This window comes from Podarcis erhardii (genome assembly GCF_964252035.2).
Source record: "Podarcis erhardii genome assembly, chromosome: Z".
Lineage (NCBI taxonomy): Eukaryota > Metazoa > Chordata > Lepidosauria > Squamata > Lacertidae > Podarcis > Podarcis erhardii.
The window spans coordinates 36,031,316-36,037,764 of record NC_138504.1 but is presented as its reverse complement, the minus strand read 5'-3'; the positions used below and the strand labels follow the sequence as shown (position 1 = coordinate 36,037,764).

At 46.7% G+C, this 6,449-nt stretch overlaps 1 long non-coding RNA gene across 8 annotated transcripts in view; it reads right to left on the bottom strand.

Moving 5' to 3' along the window:
* Positions 1 to 2,409: 2,409 nt before the first annotated feature.
* The window catches only part of LOC309333600, a 128,250-nt gene continuing 124,210 nt past the window's right edge, over positions 2,410 to 6,449 (bottom strand). For 7 of the 8 annotated variants that reach the window (XR_014152565.1, XR_014152566.1, XR_014152567.1 and 4 more), the window contains one exon: positions 5,803 to 6,053. This is a non-coding gene — a long non-coding RNA (uncharacterized lncRNA). Of the gene's footprint in view, positions 3,903 to 5,802; positions 6,054 to 6,449 lie in introns of those variants that run through there. The other variant, XR_014152564.1, reaches the window with a different exon arrangement.

Sequence of the window (6,449 nt, the reverse complement as noted above, 5' to 3'; positions counted from 1 at the left end):
ACTTCCTACATGATACAGTCAACACTGTCACCCTGCTATGGAGAAACCTCCCTTAAATTGTCCAGCTGGGGTCCCTCCATAAGACCCCTTAATGGGCTTGCTAATGTAATCCGAGGCAACCTCAACTGCTAACAAGACTCATCCTGACATCCTCCGATCTGATAGCTTGAGGGTGGAATTGGGACTGGCTGACCCCTAGGATGAATCATAGAATCTTTATAATTGTGGAGTTTTAAAATTGAAGAATTTTATCATTGTGGAAGGGCCCTCAAGGGCCATCTAGTCCAACCCCCTGAAATGCCATGAGGGTAGGAAGGGAATTGTTGTGATGCTTGGCATATGGCCGAAGGATCTGCTTCCTGCCTTGACTTGAGGTTTCCTTCCTCTGATTTGCTATCAGTTTCTGCCTGTGTCTCTCTGTAAGGTCTGTATGTGGGTGGAGGCCACCCCTTTACAAATCACCCCAGAGTAGGACATGGATTAGAATAACATCCGCATATGTTAAGTTAGAGAAAAGTCTTGACCATCACCTGAGATACCATCACCAGATTTGGCAGGACACAGGCTGAGGTTACGTTTGGACCATACATTTAAAGCACACAGCACCCCCTCCAGAGAATCCTGGGAATTATAGTTTGTTAAGGGTGTCGAGAATTGCTTGGAGACCCCCTGTTCCCCTCCCAGATGGATTCCTGTCATCCTCGACTTCTAAAATTAGGAACAATACACCTAGGAATTATATTCTATGGCTCTCACTGAGAGCTCCTGTTCATTTCAATGGGAGCCTAACCTGTCCACCTGCCACTCTACTGCCCTTGATGCCCCCAACCAGAATCAGTGGATGCAGCCATTTGAGCTTGTCCCCCACCATCCTGTAGTAGAGCCACTTCTGATAGGACCCCCACCCATGGCTGTTGACAGATCAATGAACACAGGCATCTACTTGAGCAGGCCTTCGATGTAAACAGATGGCTCCCATCAGCCTAGGAAAGAGTCAAACTGATGAACTAAAGGTGAAAGGCTGTGTATCCCATTACAAGTCATTAGTTAAATTATCTCTCCTGTCACCATTCAATTACCCTCTGCCCCTCCCCATTAAGTAATTCAACATACACCTGTTGGATTGGCAGCTCAGTTTGAGCAAAGCGGAAGGAAAATCCAGTTGATTGGGGGTGCGGGGGTTAGGACAAAAAAGAAAAGAAAAAGAATGACTGGACTTTATATTCTCTCTCTCTGTCTCACTCACACACATCTCCCTGCAAGTTCCATCCTGTTATTGCACTGCCAAGCTTCTCCCTAACTCCTTCCCAATATTGCTACAACCAACTTCAATTATTTCCATCACATTATTGCACCAACCAGCTCCCTCTAAATTTGATCACTTCATTGCTACCGTATTCTTATGGAGATACCTATTCCCCACCCCACCCCTTTTCACAAAGTAATTTCCCTGGGAATTATAGTAAGCAATGACATACTAGCCCATAACACCTGGAGGCCAGTTTACTTTGCAAGATTGCCTTACCCCACACATGCCCATGTAACTGCTTCGATCTTCAGAACTGACCCTGTTACAGGTGCCACATAATCCTTATTTCCAAGTTTGTAAGTAATCAATCTTTTAGTGTGGCAGCACCTATGCTATAGAACTCCCTGCCTATTGATAACAGGCAGGCACAATAAAGCAATAAAAACACCAGCAAAAACAGATTTAAAATAGTTAAAAAATAAGAAAAGATTAAATCATACATCGACCTTCTACATATCTCGGTAAGGTAAAGGAAAAGAGACCCCTGACCATTAGGTCCAGTCGTGGCCGACTCTGGGGTTGCGGCGCTCATCTCGCTTTATTGGCTGAGGGAGTCGGTGTACAGCTTCTGGGTCATGTGGCCAGCATGACTAAGCTGCTTCTGGCAAACCAGAGCAGCGCACGGAAATGACAGAAACATATCTCGGTAGGCTTGCCTAAACAAAAATATTCTTAGCAAGTGCTGAAAAGAGTACAGTGGAGGTGTCTACCTGATGTCAATAGGCAGGGAGTTCCAAAGGGTAGGTACTGCCACACTAAAAAACCCCCATTTCTTACAAATGCAGAATGGGTATTATGTGGCATGTGTGGTGGTAGTGCCAATTCCGCTGATGGAAGCAGGCACATGTGGGGGTAAGATGATCTCACAGGTAAGCTGGACCCAAGCTGTTAAGGACTTTATATACTAATAGTAACACCTTGAACTTGGCCCAGTAGTAAATCAGCAACCAGTGCAGATCTCTGAGCATAGGTGGTGCATGCTGACAAGGCCTCGCTCCTGTCAACAATTGTGGTGCAGCATTCTGCACTGACCAGATCATTCTGCAGCTTCCAGATTAAATGCAAGGTAATCTCCACACAGAGTGCATTGTAGCAATTAATTAATTAAAATGCACAATAGGACAATTTAATCCAAACGTTAAAAGAAACACCAACCTATTGAAATGTGTCATAAAACAAGCCCACTGAAGCAGGCATCCGGCCAGCCACTGTTGGGCTAGATCCAGCCGTGAGGCTCTTCTTATACTCTTTATGTCCATTAACAAGCAAAACAGCAGTTAAAACAGGAGGTTCAGGCCAGGAGATCCAGTGGAACGCTTGTCTAAACAGGTGTGTCCTCAACAGCTGGTGGAAGGAATGGGGCCGCTCACATTCCAGCAGGAAGAACGTTATGCAACATTGGTGCCGCCAGCGTAAAAACATAGCGGTATCTCTGTTTTCCCAAAGTTGATCATCATCAGGCCATCAGGTGGGAGTTGTCTGGTGTTTTATTATTTTTACCCTGTTGCAAATATCAGTGACGATGCTGATTAGGGTTTGCAACTCTGCCATGCACCTTTTTCTAAATCTTGCATGGAATAAAAGCTTGGTTTGGACCTGTGTGTATCTGGCGGTGTGATAGCTTCCAGGGCCACATACTGCAAAGTTTCTGCATGGCTCCAGGCTGAAGCTGTGGACCCGGCTTAATATTCCTCTGGAAAACACTGACCCTGATCCAATTAACCGCAGGGATTTCACCACAGTCAGCAGTTGGAGCAGTGCGATGGCGCGGAGTGGGAGGGGAGGGGGAAAGGATAAAATGAGGAAAAGTCTGAGCTGGAGAACAAGGATGCACTGATGCAAGCTGTGAAATGCCTCAGTTCCCCATAGAGGAACTTCTTCCTGGTTGGGTCAGAGCACAAGTGGCAAAAGGGGAAGGAATAAAAAAATAATATTCAGACAAAATTTTCCCCACTTGTGTGCTCTTTAGATCAGGGGTGAGCAGTTTTGACTCTCCTGGATTCTCCGACTGTCTCTTAAGTGTAGCAGCAGATAACCAGCCATTGCATCATTGAAAATTGGGCTGCAGGAAGGTAGGTGTGTGTGTGTGTGTGTGTGTGTGTGTGTGTGTGTGTGTGTGTGTGTTTGGCTGTGGAGAAAAGGAAGGTAAGGAGAAACCACAACAATCCCAGAACACAAGAGTTAAGGAAGACGAATAAGCTAGTTTTAACTTGCAGTTTTTCAAAGCAAGGGGAATTATTGATCAATACTGTACACCTTTATCAATAACGATTTAAACCCACCGTGCCTATCTGAATAACTGTATAACCCCCGCCCCGCCCCCCCAACCTGCACTGGCTCTGAGATCTTCAGTCCCGCCACCCTCACTTCACTCAGTCCCGCCACCCTCACAGGCAGGCTTGGTTGGGGACGCAGGAGAGGGCCTTATTTGTGGTAGCTCCCAGACTGTGGGACTCCCTTCCTACTGACAGTGGTGTAGCGTGGGTTGCCAGAGCCCAGGGCCATGCAAAGGGGTGGGTGGAAGGGAAACAGATGGAATATACGTGCACATTCAACTGCCTAATGGGTGTTTGCATCACCCAGGAGATTGCAGCTGCAGAGATAAAAGAAGAGTTGTTTTGTTGTCTGGAGAAGTCATTTCCTGGTTCACATGGAGAAGCCATTTTCAACGGAGCCCAATAATGGACATGTACAGCTGTATTGAGGCAGCACCAGGTGCTGAAATTTTGTTCACCTAACAATTTTGCACCCAGAGCAACCGACCCTGTTGCCCCCCCCCCCCCATACTACTCGATTGCCTAGAGAGGCCAGACTGGCTTCCCCATTGTTGTCCTTCTGCTGGCAGGTAAAGACTATTTTATTCCAACAAGTCTTTTGGGAACTTCTTTTTCAAGGAAATGGGTTTTAATGGTGCTTTGCTGCTTTTATCACCTGTATTTTAATAGATCTGTTTTGATATAATAATAAACTACGTGGCTATCAGACGCAGGCCTGGTGCTAGATGAAGTCTGTTGCTTGAGTCCAAGGACAAGGGGGTTTATCTAATGCTAGTCCTATTAAAAATAATGGATGTGACTATGTTAGAGCCATTCATTTCCATATGTCTACTCTGAGTAGAACTTGAGATGTCCCACTTCTGCCATTCTGCATACAAAAGGTCTGTGGCTCAGTGGTAGAGCATCTGCTTTCCATTCATGGTATATAATTCCATGCACAATACAGTGGTGACTCAGGTTACAGACGCTTCAGGTTACAGATGCTTCAGGTTACAGACTCCGTTAACCCAGAAGTAGTACCTCTGGTTAAGAACTTTACCTCAGGATGAGACCAGAAATCACGTGGCAGCAGCGGGAGGCCCCATTAGCTAAAGTGGTACCTCAGGTTAAGAACAGTTTCAGGTTAAGAACGGACCTCCAGAACGAATTAAGTTCTTAACCCGAGGTACCACTGTAATATAATTGGACAAATTGGTAAAGTTAGACAATAGCGATAATGCTATTGCACTCAATTGCTTGCTGGCTTTCCAGAGGCATATGATGACCACTGTGAGAATACGGTGCTGGGTTAGATGGGCTGTTGGCCTGATCCATTAGGGTTCTTAGGAACATAAGAGCCTCCTGGATCAGGCCAATGGCCCACCAAATCATTTTTTTGTTCTCACAGTGGCTAACTAGATGCCTACAAGCAGGATTCAAGCACACTCTCCCATTCTGTACTTTCCAGCAGCTGGTATTCAGAAGCACTGCTGCCTCCAATTGTGGAGGCAGATCACAGCCATCATGGTTGGTAGCCACTAATAGCCACCATCCTCCATGAATTTGTCTAGTCCTCTTTTATAACCATCCTAGTTGGTGGCCATCACTGCCTCCATTGGGAGTTCCACAGTTAACTATGCATCATGTGAAGAAGTCCTTTCTTTTATCTGTCCTGAATGTAGCCATTACTTATGGCTACATGTATGTAGTCTTACTCTCCCTCCTTCTTATGAGGTGTAGAGCAGGCTGGCTTAGGGGAGACCCTGGGGGAATGCATCTGCCGCCTGAAGCAACTGCAACCCCCCTGTCTAACCAGCTAGCTGGCCCAGTGCGGGGAAGTGTGAAGCCACATCAAGCTTTCCCCTCCCACGTGTGCTCATTGAAAGTCAGAGTCAGGGCCCGCTTTGCAGAATCAAATCCTCCAAGTGAAAGTCTGATTCTTCGATTAAAGCGTCAAGGTGATAACCCAGCCTGACAGCTCCGAGACAGGCGTCTCTCCCTCCCCCGGTGGAGCCGGGTTTGCTCTCTGCCACCACAGAAGCTGCAAATGAAGTGCTGTGTGGGCTGGAGGCAGGGGAGGGGAGCAACGGAGAAGGATGTCGGGAGTGGGAGAGAGAAAGTTATGGTGCCAAGCTTTCTTTTACCCTTCACATTTTCACTTTCCCCTGTGCTTGCCAAATAAATTAAATAAATAAATAAATAAATAAATAAATAAATAAGGAAATAAAAGAGCTTGAACCCTCCCTCCCTCTTCATCTGGGGATTGAAGAGCTGCCTTCTCTCCAAGGGAAGCTTTCCAGGAGCTGCTCAGAAAACTCTCCTACGATGAAAGGCTGCTGTGTTTGGGGCTTCCTAGATGGACAAATCTGTGGAGAAGGCTGTCAATGGCTATGAGCCACTGTAACTATGGTCTGCCTCTGTGGTCGGAGGCAGTAATGCTTCTGAACACAGGCACACCTCAGAGATATTACAGGTTCAGTTCCAGACTGCTGCAATAAAGAAGCGTATCACAATAAAGAAAGTCACACAATTTTTTGTCTGTTTCCCAATGCATATAAAAGTTATGTTTACAACATACTGCAGTCTACTAAGTCAGGCGCCGCCCTGGCTGCAGGGGCAGGAAAGGGAAATTCTAGCTCCAGTCCTGACCAGCTATGGGGTGGAAAGGGGGGTGTTCTTTTCCCTGGAAGTGGTCGGGCTGCTTGCAGATGCACCCATGTCCCTGTATATCTGCAAAGCACAATAAAACTAGGCATGCCTGTGCCAGGATGCAAGGCCTGCCTGCCCACGAGACAAGATGAGGTGACTGCCTCAGGCAGCAGGATTCACAGACGCAGCAGATCCAGTCTTCAAGGAATGTTTCGCCTGCTGCTGCCGCAGTGGCA